The 19134-nt window shown below is 43.1% G+C and overlaps 1 protein-coding gene across 1 annotated transcript in view; it reads left to right on the forward strand.

Annotated features, from left to right (window-relative positions):
• Positions 1-19134, forward strand: part of ABR (ABR activator of RhoGEF and GTPase) — a 181848-nt gene that overhangs the window by 1429 nt on the left and 161285 nt on the right. The gene's annotated exons all lie outside the window — the stretch shown is intronic.

The raw sequence follows: 19134 nt of genomic DNA on the forward strand, positions 1-19134 counted from the left end.
AGAAAATAAGCATTATGGCGATGGGAGGGGATGAGGGGATGATGCATGCGCTCGACCAGACCAAGGGAGGAATCTTTCACTTCAAGCCTCAGCCTTTCCACTGTATTGCAACATCCCCGCCCTCCCCGCCCCCCCCAACTCATCCTCTGCAAGTCGGTGAGATTCCCTTGCACCACCCACACTGATAGTATCCTTCTCTGCACAAACTCCAGTGGTTCCCATTTCCTCCAGATTCCTTGATGTGGAAGTCTAAATCTTCCACTTAATGTTCTGAACTTATCGCTCATCTTCTCCAGCCTGTACCTTGTGTTCTGGCCAAAATGAAAGAACCTCTCACTGTGGGAAAGGTACATAATAATCCTCACCACCCCCTTCCTTTGCTGACTGTCCCCTTCCTAGGAGGCACCACCTGATCTGTCAGCTTCCTAGGCGCCTAGGAGCCTGAGTGGGAAAGGGAGGGCTTGGAATCATAGAGTTGTTGAGCTGGCCTAGTGCCCAGAGATCATGTCTAGAGCAGTGCCTTCATTTGATAAAGGAGGAAACTGAAGCACAGAAGGATTAAGTACTTGTTGGAGTGAGCTGGGACCTCCACTCGGGCCTCCTGTCATTTTCTTGCTTCTCCTCACATCTGCCCTCTCTTCTGAGGACAGGACCTGGTCTTAGCCATGTTGTGGTGGAATCCCCTTTCGGTGGTCAGCACAGTGCCTTGCATACAGTAAGTGCTCAATAAATATTTATTGAATAAGTGGATGATTACATTGAATTTTTCTTTTAATTTTATTTAATTTATTTATTTTGGGCTGTGTTGGGTCTTCGTTGCTGCGCGCAGGCTTTCTTTTTAGTTGCGGCGAGCAGGGGCTACTCTTCGTTGTGGTGTGCCGGCTTCTCATTGCAGTGGCTTCTCTTGTTGTGGAGCACAGGCTCTAGATGCGCAGGCTTCAGTAGTTGTGGCGCATGGGCTTAGTTGCTCCGCGGCACGTGGGATCTTCCCGGACCAGGACTCGAACCCATGTCCCCTGCATTGGCAAGCAGATTCTTAACCACTGTGCCACCGGGGAAGCCCGACTGCATTGAATTGAATGTGTCTTCCAGCCACCCAGCTCCCCATAGGTCGGGAGTGGGAAAAGGGCTAAGGAGGAAAGGGCAGATAAGGATGTGGGCTGTCCTGTGACTGATCCTTTGCTGCCCCAGGGACTGTCACGGTCTCCTCAGCCATAGGGAAAGCATAAATTGTCATCTGATTGGGTCAAGCTGTGACCAGGAACTTAAGATGCCTTCCTGCTCAGTGAAGGAGGAAAAAAAAGAAATCACTGATGCTGGGATTCTTCCAAAATCTCCATTATTAGATCTTATCTAGGTGAGCTTGCATTTGAATGAAAAAAACTGTCCACTTTGCTAAAAGCGCATTTGGAATGGCCATCAAGTCATCTGTTGTGATCAATTACACTTATTCATTAGCAGAGAATGGCTGCTTTTCCCATAGGTAATGCTTTTGCTGCCCGTGCTAGTAACATTTTTATGTGCCCCTTTAACTCGGAGTCTGAAGATTTCACTCTAGTGCCAAGTTCCAAATGCCCTCAATGGAGGCTACCCAAGTGGCCCAGAGCTGCTTTATTATTTTTTAAATTAATTAATTAATTTATTTATTTATTTATTTTTGGTCATGTTGGGTCTTTGTTGCTGTACGTGGGCTTTCTCTAGTTGCGGCGAGCAGGGGCTACTCTTCCTTGCAGTGTGTGGGCTTCTCACTGCAGTGGCTTCTCTTGTTGCGGAGAACGGCTCTAGGTGTGCGGGCTTCAGTAGTTGTGGCTCACGGGCTCTAGAGCTCAGGCTCAGTAGTTGTGGCACACGGGCTTAGTTGCTCCGCAGCATGTGGGATCTTCCTGGACCAGGGCTCGAACCTGTGTCCCCTGCATTGGCAGGCGGATTCTTAACCACTGTGCCACCAGGGAAGTCCCCCAGAGCTGCTTTAGAGCTGGCCCCAATCCCGTCTCCCCCCAAGACCCACTTCAATCACCCTGCCAGGTGTGCTTGATGCACTGGATTTTCCCCGGGGAGTGATTTTTATTTCTGTGCTCTGTCTCCTCTATTCTTAAGGGCACTCTAGCACATAGAGCACCTTGATTCAGATTAGGAACTAGCATTCCCTCTGGCCTAACAGTTTACAAGAGGTGCTCCCTCTGGGTGGACCAGTGATAAAAAGATTTTCCTTCCTCTGACTGAAGACTCCAGCCGGGGCATATGTCTGGCGCTTGTGGCATTGGCTCACAGTGCCTGGGCTGTTTTTGAGGCCCCATACAGGACCCCCTCTGCAGGGCAGGCTTGTGTAGGGAACCCCTGGAAAGCTGCATGTGGGAGCCCTGCCTCCTGTCTCCCAAACGTCCCCAGTGAGGAAGCGAATGGGGTGGACATGTGTATGCATACATGCATGAAGCGTATCCATGCATGCCTATACATGTATACACATGTGCATGTAGTCACATACAAGTGTGCACGTGTGCACAATCTAGGAGGAAGAGCCTCCAGACATATAGGAGGCGCTGGAGTGGAGAGATTAAGGGCCAGGGTTTTCCCGCTGTGGGTGACAGCCCACTGAAATCAGCGCGGTGGGGAGTGAAAGCATCATGAGGCCGTCTCTGGCCACCCTTGGCCTTCCCTGCTTTACTTTTCTCCGTAGCACTCACCAAATTACCACCTCAGATGCTACGATTTTGCACATGGATCTTATTCACTCTGTCTCTCTGGTAAAATGCAAGCTCCAAGAGGGCAAGGATTTTTATCTCTTTCATCCACTGACATAGCCCCAAAGCCTAGAACAGTGTCTAACACATAATAGGTGTTCCATAAATATTTGTTGAATGATATATTTTTTTAATGAAATAGAATAGAAAACATCAGAGTGCACTGCACATGGTAATGGTGAGTAGTATTCTGTTTTAAAGCTTTGTTTCAGTTCTATATAACTGTGTGAGTGTATACTGGGTCCTGATGTAGAATGTATTTCATGCCATGGGTTGGGCCAAAATGTTTGAAAATGCTGATAAAGACCGTGGGCTCTGAAGCTAGACTGCTTGTGTGACCTTGGGAGAAGTTATTTGAATTTTCTGTGTTTCAGTTTTCTCATCTGCAAAATGGGACTAATAAATACAGATTACATCGTACCATTGATATGAAGAGTAAATGGGATATTATTTCTAAAGGGCTTTGAACAGGCCCTGGCACATAGTATGCACCCATAGTATTAACTAACTACAACTGTGGGTCATTTTCTTTGAGTTAATGCTTCAAAGCTTCCCACTCCCAGATCATTCTGGATCACAGATGGTTTGGTTTTCTTTTCTTTGCTTTTTTTATTGGGGTATAGTTGTTTTACAATGTTGTGTTAGTTTCTACTGTACAGCGAAGTGAAGTAGAGTTCCCTGTGCTACACAGCAGGTTCTCATTAGTTATCTATTTTATACATATTAGTGTATGTATGTTAATCCCAATCTCCCAATTCATCCCACCCCCCTTTTCCCCCCTTGGTGTCTATATGTTTGTTCTCTATGTCTGTGTCTCTATTTCTGCCTTGCAAACAAGTTCATCTGTACCATTTTTCTAGATTCCACATATATGAGTTAATATACGATATTTGTTTTTCTCTTTCTGACTTACTTCCCTCTGTATGACAGTCTCTAGGTCCATCCACGTCTCTACAAATGACCCCATTTCGTTCCCTTTTATGGCTAAGATTCCATTGTATATATGTACCACAACAGATGGTTTGGTTTTCTATGATGCATGTGTTTTTTCTAGCAAGGCTCTGGCTCTTTCTAGAACCTTCCAGGAGCAGGGCAGGACCCAGGGCAAAGTGGTAATCTTGGCTCATGAGGCTCTCTTGCTGGATTGGCCCTCAAATTGTTTCTCCCTCTCCACCAGCAATCAGGCCCATTATCTCTACTCAGAGAACCTCACCTGATGGGGTTTTATTGTACAATTCAGACTTTGCCTTCCTCTCAGGGTTTCGAGGAGAGCATGTGAGGCCCCACATAAAAAGGCCCAAAGGCAGAGGTTCTCCCCTCCTTGGAAAAGGCCCGTTTTCTCTTAGCTAAGGGGCAGATCCCCATACCAGGACACACTTGGGTTTGTTCTACACGTAGTAGGCAAATCAGGGTTTAAGTCAGTTAGAATGCCAGTTCTTTTAGTATCTTCCCTTCAGCACCTTGCAGGCTTGGTCGGTGCCAAGAAAGACTAGGCCACGTTGGCATGGATGCGGGTGGTAATGTGAATGGGGTGGGGTGGGGGTCGCAGAGCCAGAATCAGCCGTGTTGGGTCATGTGTGCTTTGAAGACAGACTTGTGTGTGTGCCCAGGCTCTGCCCCGCAGCAGGTGTGAGGCCATGGACAAGCCACTGGCCTTTCGGCACCTCAGTCTCTATTAACAGAAATAACAAGAATAGCTAATCTTCCTGGGGGCTTACTTTCTGCCCACTCCTGTTCTAAGCATTTTACACGTATTAACTCATTTATACCACACAACAGCTTCATAAGACAGGCACTATTATTTCCATTTTACATATGATAAGCATGAGGCTCAGAGAGCTTAAATAACCCTGCCCAAGGTTACCCAGCTTGTAAGTGGCACTTGGGATTTGAATCTAGGCAGTCTGACTCCCAAGTCCGTGCTTTTAAACAGCAAACTATACTGCCTCAAACAATAGCACCTACTTCCCAGGGTAGTTATGAAAATTACCTAAAATAAAATACTTAAAGAGTTTACTTTTTACACACAGTGACCATTAAGTGCATATGTGTGTATGTGTAATGTGTATGCATTATTATTATTTTCTTTATCACTAAAGTCCCCAGCAGACCCCAGTTCATCTGCTGCTGAGGTCAACCATGAGGGCTGCCACCTGCCCATGGGGCTCCTGCGTGGACTTGGCCTCACAGGTGAGCAGACCACCTACTGGATTTTAGATCTCCCCTCCTCAGCTGGGAGCTCTTGGGCAGACACAACTGCACACCCACATGTGGAGGTCTTGGTATTTTTGCTTTCATGTTGGCATGCTTCTGTGCCAACCCTGCCAAAGAGGTTGGGTAACATGTCCTTCTAGGAGTTTACATATCCCTCCTGTAGCCTGTGGCATCCCCTATGCCACACGTGGACCACAGTGCACTCGTCCAGCAAAAGCCCAAGTCAGGCATCCTTTTGACTGGCAGCAGCTATTCATCTGGTATTCTGATGTAGTTCAGATGACAAAGTAAGTATCATTAATAATTTAGATTTGTAGCATTTTCTCCTTGCATTAAACTTTGCTTAGTGGAGGATGAACAGTCATTTTTGCCAGCCCTTGGAAATCCTTCATTCATTCACTTGTCCATTCCACTCGACAAGGATTTATGCAGGTCTTACTTTGTGCTGGGTCTGTGTTAAGCGTCAAGATGGCAAAAGTCGGTGACCTGCCCTCAAGGTTCTCACTGGCTTTTTTGCTTCCGGGGTGGAAACCAAAGGTTTTTAGATATACAACTTTCCAGCAGGTAACTTGTTAAATCCTGAAATGAGTGACTGAGTAAGGACTGCCGTTTAGAACCTCAGTGACATGCAAGAGCCAGAAGAAGAAAGGATCTTAGATTTGGTCTAAGGATCTTCCTGGCCCTCTCCAGACAGATGAGGACCCTGGAGCCCTAAAAGTAACCTCAGGGTCACACGCTCATGACCCTCAAGGCAGGGTCTAGGAGCCAGATCTAGGCTCTTTTCCATTGCATCCTATGGCCTTTTCTTTCTTGGAATTTTAATCAGAGAAAACTTAAGATGTGAGTCCTGTCAAACAGCAGTCCCCAACCTTTTTGGCACCAGGGACTGTTTTCGTGGAAGACAATTTTTCCAAGGACCAGGGCGGGGGGATGGTTTCGGGATGATTCAAGCACATGACATTTATCATGCACTTTATTTCTATTATTATTACATCAGCTCTACCTCAGATCATCAGGCATTAGATCCCAGGGGTTGGGGACCCCTGCTATTAAAATCATAGTAACAGGAGCAGCAGACTGTCTCATTTAGCCTCATTTAGTGGGTGGAAGTTATTTGTCCCACTCTATAGGTGAATATGCCGAGGCTGGGAGAGGTGAGGACACTTACCCAGCATCAAACAGCCCGTGGTGGAGTCAGCATTGGAACTTGGGTCAGCCTTACAAAGCTGACACTCTTTAACTTCCAGCATGTAAGGCTGTCCTGGACCAGCTGTAGAATCCCAGATTTCTCTACTACTTGGGAGGCCCTGGCATCTGATTCTCCCAGGCTGCCAATGGAGACTTTTTAATCTTCATGGGAAATGCATTTCCTACTAGGCACTTATGTTACCTAGTTCATTTGGAACCTGATGGGTTTTTTTCCCCTTCCCATTAGTGACTAATAAGATTTTTGCTCCAGGAAGAATTCCTTGTGTTCATTGGATGTGTCTGAATATCTTAAGTCAAAGTATTGAATTTTCAGCCTTAGCTGTGAGGGAGTAATTTTTTTCCCATTCCCTGTTGTGGAGAGATATTAAAAAACTATTTGAGACACGTGAGCTGATGGTTGGCTACGATTCATCTGTAGCCAGAGCTGACATGGCCTCACTGTTTGCTTGGTTCTTTAATGCGTGCTATGCCCCACTCCTCCACCCCCCCCACCATCTTAGCAACGTCTACACCTCATGAACATCATTCGGCCAGGGGGTGTGGGTGGGTATGTTAACAATGTCTTCCTGCTCTACAAGAGGTAAATGTAACCAAGCCTGAAAACTTTTCTGTTCCTCTCATCTGTTTTTCTTCTGGTGAAGAGACTATTCACAAAGCAATTGGCTCTGTGTTTGACTCTGAATCTTTGTGTGTGTGTGTTTTTTTTTTTTACAGATTTTATTTATTTATTTTTGGCTGCGTTGGGTCTTTGTTGCTGTGCGCGGGCTTTCTCTAGTTGCAGCGAGTGGGGGCTGCTCTTCGTTGCAGTGCGAGGGCTTCTCATTGCTGTGGCTTGTTGTGGAGCACAGGATCTAGGCGTGCGGGCTTCAGTAGTTGTGGCACACGGGCTTCAGTAGTTGTGGCACACAGGCTTCAGTAGTTGTGGCTCGCGGGCTCTAGAGCGCAGGCTCAGTAGTTGTGGCGCATGGGCTTAGTTGCTCTGTGGCACGTGGGATCTTCCCGGACCAGGGCTCCAACCCGTGTCCCCTGCATTGGCAGGCGGATTCTTAACCACTGCGCCACCAGGGAAGCCCTCTTTGTGTTTTAAAGTCAGGATCTTCATACCTTTTCTTTTTTTTCTTTTTTTTTTTGGCTGCGTTGGGTCTTCATTGCTGTGCGCAGGCTTTCTCTAGTTGCGGCAAGCCGGGGCTACTCTTCGTTGCAGCGTGCGGGCTTCTCATTGCGATGGCTGCTCTTGCTGCAGAGCACGGGCTCTAGGCACACGGGCTTCAATAGTTGCAGCACGCGGGCTCAGTAGTTGTGGCTCGTGGGCTCTAGAGCACAGGTTCAGTAGTTGTGATGCACGGGCTTAGTTGCTTTGCCGCATGTGGGATCTTCCTGGACCAGGGATCAAACCCATGTCCCCTGCATTGGCAGGAGGATTCTTACCCACTGCACCACCAGGGAGGTCCCCCATAACTTTTCTTAGCTTTGAAAGAATGGTACAAACACTTTCTGCATCTGAAAAACGGGCTGGATGTTCCCCAGCTTGCAGGGTTGTGAGGCTTACCTTGGACAAGTTACTGACTCTCTCTAAGCCCCAGTTCCTTGTCTGCCAAATAGGGGTGATAATGATAGGACTGTGTCATAGATTTGTCATGAAGCTTCAGTGAGATAATGTGTATAGGGTGCATAGCACACAGCAGAGCATGTAAGTGTTGAATAAATCTTAGATGGTATTACTGTTACTGTCTTCAGTCCAGGAACTTTCAGCTGGCTGAACCAGGCCACAGCTCATACTCACATTTCTTCATGGAATAAAGTCCCCAAGCCTCTTCATCTGCCTCTTTGTTTCCTTTCTTACCCCTCTCCAGCTCCAGAGATGTTTTACTCCTTCAGAGGGAAACAAGCTTTCTCAGCCCTCTGTGGTCCCTGGTCCTTCCCCAGTCAAGCCCTGTCTCCCCTGCAAAACCATCATCTGTCTTCTCCTTATTTCCTACTCTCTACCCACTTGGCTTCGGCCAGTGCTCCTTCTTGCCAGTGTCTTTTCCAGTGCTCTTTCTGGCATTTGAGATGCCCTCCCCGCTTCACTTCCCCAATTGCAAAGCCAACCCTTCCTTTAAGGCCTGGCTTTTCTGTGGAACCTTGTATTGGTTAAGATATGGGTTTGCTGCATTCGACAAAACCCAAAAAAGCAAGATAGATGTTTACTTATCTCTCATGTAAAAGAATACTAGAGATAAGCAGTCCAGGGAGAGAATGGTGACTCTATGATCATCAGGAATTTAGGCTTCTTTTTTTTTTTTTTTTTAACATCTTTATTAGAGTATAATTGCTTTACAATGGTGTGTTAGTTTCTGCTTTATAACAAAGTGAATCAGTTATACATATACATATGTCCCCATATCTCTTCCCTCTTGCATCTCCCTCCCTCCAACCCTCCCTATCCCACCCCTCTAGGTGGTCACAAAGCACCGAGCTGATCTCCCTGTGCTATGCGGCTGCTTCCCACTAGCTATCTAGTTTACGTTTGGTAGTGTATATATGTCCATGCCACTCTCTCACTTTGTCCCAGCTTACCCTTCCCCCTCCCTGTATCCTCAAGTCCATTCTCTAGTAGGTCTGCATCTTTATTCCCATCTTGCCCCTAGGTTCTTCTGACCATTTTTTTTTCTTTTTTTAGATTCCATATATATGTGTTAGCATACAGTACTTGTTTTTCTCTTTCTGACTTACTTCACTCTGTATGACAGTCTCTAGGTCCATCCACCTCACTACAAATAACTCAGTTTCGTTCCTTTTTATGGCTGAGTAATATTCCATTGTATATATGTGCCAAATCTTCTTTATCCATTCATCTGTTGATGGACACTTAGGTTGCTTCCATGTCCTGGCTATTGTAAATAGAGCTGCAATGAACATTTTGGTACATGACTCTTTTTGAATTATGGTTTTCTCAGGGTATATGCCCAGTAGTGGGATTGCTGGGTCGTATGGTAGTTCTATTTTCAGTTTTTTAAGGAACCTCCATACTGTTCTCCATAGTGGCTATATCAATTTACATTCCCACCAACAGTGCAAGAGGGTTCCCTTTTCTCCACACCCTCTCCAGCATTTATTGTTCGTAGATTTTTTGATGATGGCCATTCTGACCGGTGTGAGATGATACCTCATTGTAGTTTTGATTTGCATTTCTCTAATGATTAATGATGTTGAGCATTCTTTCATGTGTTTGTTGGCAATCTGTATATCTTCTTTGGAGAAATGTCTATTTAGGTCTTCTGCCCATTTTTGGATTGGGTTGTTTGTTTTTTTGATATTGAGCTGCATGAGTTGCTTGTATGTTTTGGAGATTAATCCTTTGTCAGTTGCTTCATTTGCAAATATTTTCTCCCATTCTGAGGGTTGTCTTTTGGTCTTGTTTATGGTTTCCTTTGCTGTGCAAAAGCTTTGAAGTTTCATTAGGTCCCATTTGTTTATTTTTGTTTTTATTTCCATTTCTCTAGGAGGTGAGTCAAAAAGGATCCTGCTGTGATTTGTGTCACAGATTGTTCTGCCTATGTTTTCCTCTAAGAGTTTGATAGTGTCTGGCCTTACATTTAGATCTTTAATCCATTTTGAGTTTATTTTTGTGTATGGTGTTAGGGAGTGTTCTAATTTCATTCTTTTACATGTAGCTGTCCAGTTTTCCCAGCACCACTTATTGAAGAGGCTGTCTTTTCTCCACTGTATATTCTTGCCTCCTTTATCAAAGATAAGGTGACCATATGTGCGTGGGTTTATCTCTGGGCTTTCTATCCTGTTCCATTGATCTATATTTCTGTTTTTGTGCCAGTACCATACTGTCTTGATTACTGTAGCTTTGTAGTATAGTCTGAAGTCAGGGAGCCTGATTCCTCCAGCTCCGTTTTTCTTTCTCAAGATTGCTTTGGCTATTCGGGGTCTTTTGTGTTTCCATACAAATTGTGAAATTTTTTGTTCTAGTTCTGTGAAAAATGCCAGTGGTAGTTTGATAGGGATTGCATTGAATCTGTAGATTGCTTTGGGTAGTAGAGTCATTTTCACAATGTTGATTCTTCCAATCCAAGAACATGGTATGTCTCTCCATCTATTTGTATCATCTTTAATTTCTTTCATCAGTGTCTTATAATTTTCTGCATACAGGTCTTTTGTCTCCTTAGGTAGGTTTATTCCTAGATATTTTATTCTTTTTGTTGCAATGGTAAATGGGAGTGTTTTCTTAATTTCACTTTCAGATTTTTCATCATTAGTGTATAGGAATGCAAGAGATTTCTGTGCATTAATTTTGTATCCTGCTACTTTACCAAATTCATTGATTAGCTCTAGTAGTTTTCTGGTAGCATCTTTAGGATTCTCTATGTATAGTATCATGTCATCTGCAAACAGTGACAGCTTTACTTCTTCTTTTCCAATTTGGATTCCTTTTATTTCTTTTTCTTCTCTGATTGCTGTGGCTAAAACTTTAGGCTTCTTTTTGCTTTTCTGTCCAAGGTTACCTCATGGTCCAAAATAGCTGCTGGAAATCCAGCCATCACATTCATGTTTCAGACAAGAATTAGAAGAAAGGGAGAAAGGACATAAGAGTGAGTAGCAGCTGTTGGTCTGCCTTTTAAGGCACTTTCCTAGAAGCCTCTCATGACAATTTCTGTTTAGATCTTACTAGCCATCTCTAGCTACAAGGGAGGCTGGGAAATGTAGTATTTTATCTGGGCATATGGCCACCTCAAATAAAATAGGGGCTCTGTTACAAGGAAAAATGGAAGAATTGATATTGAGTAGGCAACTAGCAGCCTCTGGCACAAGCCTTTTCCAAGTACTCCAACCCATCTTGTGGTTCTTAGAGTGAGCCCCACATGTACACAATTGTTTTATTATTGTGCCATCTATTAATTCATTGACCCAATGAACAAATAACAACTGAACCACTGCTCTGTGCAAGGCACGATGCCTTTTATATGTTCACTGTTAAGTGTTGCTCTCAAACTAAGAGGTTAGCTGGCTCCTTGAAAGCAGGGATCAGGGCTTATGCTTCGTTTTCTCCCTCACAACAGTATCTTTCACAAGGCTGGGCACACAGCAGGTACTTGAAAAGTACCTGGTTGATTTCCTAATAGTCACAAAAGAGAAGCTCAGTGAAGACTTAAATTCCCTAATGTGGTACTGTGCCCAACAATTCTGGTTGTGTAAGGTTTGTTTTGGGTTCAGTCTGGTTTTGAGGAACCATAGCAAGGAGAGTGGGGCCTGGGTCATCTCTAAACATCAGGGCTGTGTTGTGGCCACACGGACTTGTCCAGGTGTTGGGGTGGATTTGGCTGTTTTGGAAACTGGATTCTGTTTGGATACTAAACTAGAATGATAAGCAGAAATGTCTGCGCCTGCCTGACTTTCCTTAACACCGCTCTGTCTGTGTAGCTGTTTTCACACTGCATGAATCGCTCCTGTTATTTCTGCACTGCATAGCTGCAGAGTAAATCTTCAGTCTTTCCGCAGTGAGCGTCAGCTTGTTTGTGTTCCTGTCTTCCCATTTGATCCCTGCTCTTGTCTCCTGAGATAAGACTGTCTGAAGGGAGGTTGTCTAGAGCTTATGTCACATCTTACGGCTGAGAAAATGATTGTTTTAAAATTTGTATTGGCACTTAGGAAGAAAGGAACTAGAAGATATTTTGCTTCTACTACCTGCAAGGCTCTGTGTTACATGCTTAACCTACATGGTCACATTTAATATTCAGAACAGTCTACTGTTCTGTTCTTACTGTAAAGAAAGTAATACTATTCTCATTTTGCAGATGAGGAAACTGAGGCTCTGACCTGTTAACCAACAAGCCCAAGTTTGCTTAGGGCTAAGTGGTGGAATTATTTTTTCTCCCATTAAAATAATTAATTAATTTTATTGAGAGATAATTCACATACCATAAAATTCACCTGTTTAAAATGGATAGGCATGGTTTTTACTATATTCACGAAGTTGTGCAGTCATTGTCACTCTCCAATTCCAGACCATTTTCATCAGGTCAAATAGGACTGTTTTGAGCCTAGGCTTCTCCTACAACTGTGCCACTTCCTTTTCTAATTTGCCACATGCAGTGATTTAAAATAACTAGACTGGATTTGGAGGAACATCAGGGCTTGTTTGGGTGAGATATATACATAAAAGGAGCATCGCCTCTTAAGTCGCTTTCTTCCCATTACTGCAACAGTCCTGGTGCCCCTTGACTTGCTGCAGAATGGGGCTGGCTTTAATTTCTCTGGGCCCCATCCTACCCCATTTGTGTTTCCTGAACTTGGGGCAGGGGGCAGAATATCCCAAACTTGAGGTTCCACGAGCACCCCTCATTCCTGCCCTGGGGTTGTGATTGACATGGTGAGAGGCACCCTTATTCTGACCTGTATCTTATTTGTCTCTGTAGCCCCAGAATGTCGTAGTGCCTGACATACGGGAGATGCTCAATAAATGTTGATGAATACCCAGAGGTTTATTCCATTACCTCTAATCTAAATCACTGCTATAACTTATTGTTCTGCCCTTAGCTTTTCTCCTCCAGCCCCAGTTATCTTCCACGTTAAAGACAAAGCGATTGCTCTAGCCCCTAAATCTAATGAGATTAGACTGCAGTGATCATACTGGCTGTCTGTCCCTTTAAAAGACTTTCCCCCAAGTCCTACCTAGCAACTGCTACTTCCATGCTATTGGCCAACATTGGGTCATATGGCCCTTAGCTGCAAAGAGGGCTGGGGAATCAGGAGTTTTCACTCTTCAGCCTCTCTAGTAAAGAGTGTTAAGGGAGAAGGGGACTGTGAATGGCTTTTGGAAAACCAGCCCAGTGTTGGCTCCACAGTCCTCCCCTGAACTTGCACATTCATTTGAGCAACTGATTTAAAATGGTTTGCCTCTCTGTTTTCCCCACTGGATTCCAAGCCCCTAAATTGTGTGTTAGAGGATGACCATTTTTTAAAATTCTAGTATCCCTGCCCCTAACACCATGCTGGCATACTGTGTTTATTGAACAATAAAAGAAAGATTGTACATTTTCAAGTAAGAATTTTGTGGGATTGGGAATACCTGGGCAGAGTATTGGGGTCTTTAAGCATTTAAAACGTTTTTCATTTTCTCTTCCCCTTCCTCTTCTTCTTCTTTACCTTTATCTTCATCTCTTCTTCTCCCTTCTCCTCTTTTTTTTTGGACCAGTAGGACCAATCGATAAGACGTATTCTAGAGCTGTGATTCTCAAGGGATGTGGTGGCTTTTTCTTCCTGAAGCTATTTTCAAACATTACATGCCCCAAGGAGATTTTGATGTCTGCGCTTCTGGCTTACTACCACATCCACCTGCCCACCAGTTGAGAACTTGCCATTTTGTGCCCCTCTTCCTGAGAGGAGTGTGCTGTTTCCTGAAGGTGGTCAATGCACAGAAAGGCTGATATTCAAACCTGCCCAACTAGGCCCTCCCCAGCTAATGAAGAACCGTGCTAGTCATTAGGACCATAAACTAAACATTTTGGTTCCCCTTTGCTCTCCAGGAACGTGGTAGGTAGGATTATATTCCTGGTTCCCTTGAAATTGAGTAGGACTATTTGCCTAGTTCTAACCAATGAATTTGAATGGAAGTGATTGCGCAACTTCCAGACCAGAGCATTTCATGCTGGTATGAGACCCTTCAGAGCACTTTTTTCCCTTTGCTATTACAATGTATACTGTTCCAAATGGTGGCAATTTTGTCAGCCTGGGTCCTAGAGGGAGGGCAATACAGAGCAGAGCTCCTATTCAACCTTCAGTGGACATGTCCTAGAGTGAGAAATAAACCATTGTTATTTGAAGCCACTGAAATGTTTGGTGCTGTTAGTTACTGCAGCATTACCTCATTTATCTTGACTGACACAAACACCTGACTTATTTTCATACAGAAGAATGGCTCTCTGAGCCTCAAAAATCAAAGTAATTTCCTGAAAACCTCTAAGTTCCCTTCTCACTAAGGCCAAGTGGTAACCATAGCTGTTTGTATGTGTATATGAGAGGGTAGGTCTCAAAAATGTGAAAAACAATGTTAGAAGTGGCTAAACAGTTTCACCATTGTTTGATTCAGTGATTTGCTGGAGGGATTTATAAGACTCAAGAGCAGATTGTACTCATGGCTAAGTTTTTGTTTTTTTACAGAAGATACAGAGCAAAAGAAAAAATATATGTATCAACAGACTCCAGAGAGGTCCAGCACAGGCTTTTGATGTCCTTCCTTGTCTTAGGCCATATTGGAATGCTCTCTCTCTAACAGCAAACATGAAGACATATATGGAATATCTTCCCCTAAGGAAGTCTGTTTGAGTCTCAAGGTTTGAGACTTTTTTTACTATAAAGAATAGATTATATCTATGCAACTTTGTTTATTTGATTGACAGAATAAAACACACTTTAGGATAATATTTTATCCTAGTATTTATGCAAATAAACAACCTAACCTTACACCTAAAGGAACTAGGAAAAGAAGAACAAACAAAACGCAAAGTTAGTAGAAGGAAAGAAATAATAAAGATCAGAACAGCAATAAATGAAATCGAGAATTTAAAAAAATAGGAAAGATCAATGAAACTAAGAGCTGATTCTTTGAGGAGATAAACAAAATTAATAAACCTTTAGCCAGACTCATCAAAGAAAAAAGAGAGAGGACCCAAATAAATAAAATCAGAAATGAAGAAAGAGAAGTTACAACCAGCACCACAGGAATACAAAGGATCATAAGAGATGACTGTGAACAATTATGTGCCAATAAAATGGAAAACCTAGAAAAAATGGATGAATTCCTAGAAATGTACAATCTCCCATGACTGAATCAGGAAGAAATACAAAATATGAACAGACCATTACCTGTAAAGAAATTGAATCAGTAAAAACAACAACAACAACTCGCAACAAACAAAAGTCCAGAACCAGAGGATTTCACAGCTGAATTCTACCAAACATTTAAAGAATTGACATCTATCCTTATCAGACTATTCAAAAAATTGAAGAGGAAGTAACACTTCTGAACGCATTCTACAAGGCCAGCATCACCCTGATACTAAAACCAGACAAAGATACCACAAGAAAAAGAAAATTACAGGCCAGTATCACTGATGAACATAGATGCAAAAATCCTCAACAAAATATTAACAAACTGAATTCAACAGTATATTAAAAGAATCATACACCATGATCAAGTGGGATTTATCCCAGGGATACAAGGATGGTTTAATCCCTGCAAATCAGTCAATATGATGCACCACATTAACAAATTAAAAAATAAAAATTATATGATCATCTCAGTAGATGCAGAAAAAGCTTTTGACAAAATTCAACATCCATTTATGATGGTAATATTTTAACTTCATTTGTGATGTTGGAATGCCTAAATGTCTGATTGCCCAGATCTCTGAGAAATGTGATTTCCTCAGAGATTTTGCACATTTGGAATGAGCACGACACTCAGAAAAGCTGCAGGAGTACAATGCGATTTTCCAAGGTCTTTGTCTGTTGATTAGATCGGGGGTGGGGGGCTTCCTCACAACCTACTCACCACTTACACTGTTATTTCAAACCATAAAGAACAGACTTGTAAACAAAAGTTTGAAACTATCAATCTGTGATTTGGGGATACCTGACTATAATGATATGGTTTTGCCATGCCGAGTGTTTAGTACAAGTATATATTACACACGTACTTTAATCAGTATAGTCCCATAAGACCAAGTATTATTATTCTTATTCTATAGTAATAATAAGTCTAGAAACATTGAGTTACTTAGCAAATAAACAACAGGGCTAGGAATAGAGCCCAGCTCTTTCTGGGGCCAAAGTTACTCTACTCCATCTCACCACTAACTCTTAATTTTTCCAGGCTACAGCTCCTCATCTCTAAAATAAGGTGATTGGACTAGATGATTTTCCAGGCCTACTTTTATGAACACCAGTAAATTGGATGAGCTGGGACTCTGTACCAAGTAATGGTTAAGAGCTTGGCTTTGAATCAGAGGAACCTGGTTTGGATCCAGGCTGTAGGCTGCTTGTTATTTTGTGCCCTTAACCAAGTTACTTCACTTTTCTATAAACCTATTTCCTTTTCTGTACAACGGAGATGATTATATCTCACCTGATGTTGTAAAGACTAAATGAAATAATGTACAGAAAATATGTAGCACAGGGCCTGGCATACAATAAGCTCTGTATAAATGCAAACAGCCGCTGGTATGGTGCTCAAGAGCATACTGTCTAGGACCACATTTTTGGGTTTGAATCCCAGCTCTGCCACTTAACTGCTATGTGACTTTAAGCTAGCTTAAATTTTTTGTGCCTCAGTTTCCTTATCTTAGACTGAGTGATAATAATATATCAATACCTAATTAAGTTTGTGTGAAGATTAAATAACTTGATATATAAAGCACTTAGCACCTGACACTTAGTAAGCAGAGCGTGTTGACTAATTTTATTATTATCACAAACATTACTGTTGTTGGCCATTTGCATTGCTGAAATAGACAATAAGGGTGAAAAACGGTATGTTGCTCATCTTGTTGCCTGGTCATATCCTTAATTGAAACCCGAGGCTTCTGGAAATCCTGCAGTTTGAATAATCCAAGAGCTGCAGCAGTGGAGCATCCAATTACGGATGCCTCACAGCTGGAACCCTGGGGAGGAAGGTGAGGTCTCACCATTGTCTAGCTGAGGTTGTGGTCCTTTTAGGAAGAAAGCCCTGCTTTGTATGCAGCTGCCTTGCCTTCGGTTTGGCTGCATAATTGCGCCTTTTTGTTTTATTTTAAAGCATCTTGAGGAATTCAGAGCCCTCTCCCGCTGACAGCAGAGAAAGCCACTGAGTGTCACATCTCTAATGAGCCTTGTGGATACTCTGATGGCCCCACTGAGGCAGCCAGGCAGGGAGTGTGCAACACAGGTCTGTGCCTACATGCACAGGTTCCCTTTGAGCACAGGCCACCACGCTGGACTTCATTATGGGGCTCCCTGTGCACCCCCAGGATCCCCCATGCCTGTCCTCATTGTCTCAGAAGGGCATGGCATTCTTCCTGAATGCCGGGCTTGTTGGTAAGCTTTGTGGGCTGGCAGTAAGAAAACAAATTAATTATTCATATCAGTGGGCCTGAAGGAGCTGTTGTTTGCGGAGTTGAGTCTTCTTCTGGCTACCAGACCCAGAATTCCCCAGGGCCTCTGGACAAGCAGAAGGTAGTGTGATCCTTGGAGACAGCTGCTCTGAAAGCAGGGATGGCAAGTGGCTGGCCCCGGGCTGCATGCAGTCTGCTGATGTGCTTTGTTTGGGCTTCAGGGGGTTAAAACAAAATTGAAACAATTTAAAATTGGGAGATTTTTACATAAAATCTGGATTTCTGAGTTTTCTTGAAAGATGGGAAGGTCTACAATACATGGGAAATTACGGGTAGCACTGAGTAGCTGATCCCTTGAGATTGGACATGATTTCGCTGATTGCTTCAGCTTCATCTGGCCCCTTTATTCACTCACATTGTGAGAGGTGTGTGTATATTGTAGTGAACAGAGCTGCCTGGCCTTGCATCCTGCCTCTGCCACTTACTAGTTATGTGACCTTAGGCAGATTACTTAACCTCTGTGGGCCTCAGTTTCCGCATCTGCTAAATGGGGATTATAACCGTTTACCTCACAAATCTGTGAGAACTAAATGAGTTAGAATAAGTGCTTAGAATAGTGTGCCTGTCACATACTAAGTACTGCTTAGGTGTTAATATGTACTAGTATTATACTACCTAGTATTATACTACCTAGTACCTGCCTAGTGTTTTAGGCATTTGAGATGATAATCCTTGTGTTACACAGTTTCCCATAGAAGGAAAAAAAAATGTATTTATTTCCTAGTGTGTGTCTTAACTCTCTAATAAGTGTTTACTCCCTCCTCCAGCTCCTAATCTCAGCACCTTGGAATGTAACAGAGTAGTGCTACCCACCGTAACAAAGTGTCAGTGGCTTAACAGGCTAAGTGTAGTATATGCACATGTTCCTGATGGGCAGGTTTGCTTCCCATGGTTGCTCAGAATCCAGGCTCCTGCACTCTTGTGGATCTGCCCTCCTCTAGATCTCTGTGTTTCTCAGTTATCAGGGGGCACTGGAGAACCAGAGTGAAGACACACTTGCTTCTTAACTCTCTTAGCCCAGAACTGATATCCATTTCTTCTGCTCATATTCCATTGGCAAAGACAAGGCACATGTCCCCTCTTAGAGGCGGGGGTCCCGGCAAATGTAGCCCCTGACTGGGCAGCTGGTTCCCAGCAACGGCCCTACTCTGGGGAGGGGGCTGGGGCAGGAATATTTGGTGAACCCTCAACTGTCTTTGCCACCACGGTCATATTAAATAAGCGCCGAATCAGCATCTCCCTGGACCTATTTTCTTGTTCCTTTTCGCCTATGAAATGTCTCCAAGGGTGACTGCCTTGTTTTTGTTTGGTTTTTGGGGGGAAGAAGGAGAGAAACAACCATTTTATTTTTTCATTTCATGCTTCAAGTTCATATATACCATAAAAGCATTGATTTAGGATATCAGAATTAGACTTGAGCAATAGTATTTCGTCTGGGTTACTTACTTGGAGGAAAATACAACTTAGCCATGGTGCTTACATATACATTGAAATAGCTGGCAAATTAATGGAAAAATGACATTTACAATCAGAATTTTTATATTCAAATCTTAAATCTCTCCGTCTTTCTTCCTTTATATTGGGTTAATTGTAGACATTTAGCATTTGGCCTTGTTAAGGTAGGTAATTTAAAAATTAAGGGAGTTACTCATGGGGAAATAGGAAGAGAGAGAGAACAATAAAATATACTAGATAAATTCTAAATATTGATGAAAGCCAAAATAAATTTTTAGGTTGGAGGAGCTCTCTAATAGCTAATCTTTAGGATTAAGACCCAAAAAAAAAAAAAAAAAAAAGGAAAAGGGGCCTCATAGAGCATTTCATATCTC

The sequence above is a fragment of the Balaenoptera ricei genome, chromosome 20 (assembly GCF_028023285.1).
Source record: "Balaenoptera ricei isolate mBalRic1 chromosome 20, mBalRic1.hap2, whole genome shotgun sequence".
Classification (NCBI taxonomy): domain Eukaryota; kingdom Metazoa; phylum Chordata; class Mammalia; order Artiodactyla; family Balaenopteridae; genus Balaenoptera; species Balaenoptera ricei.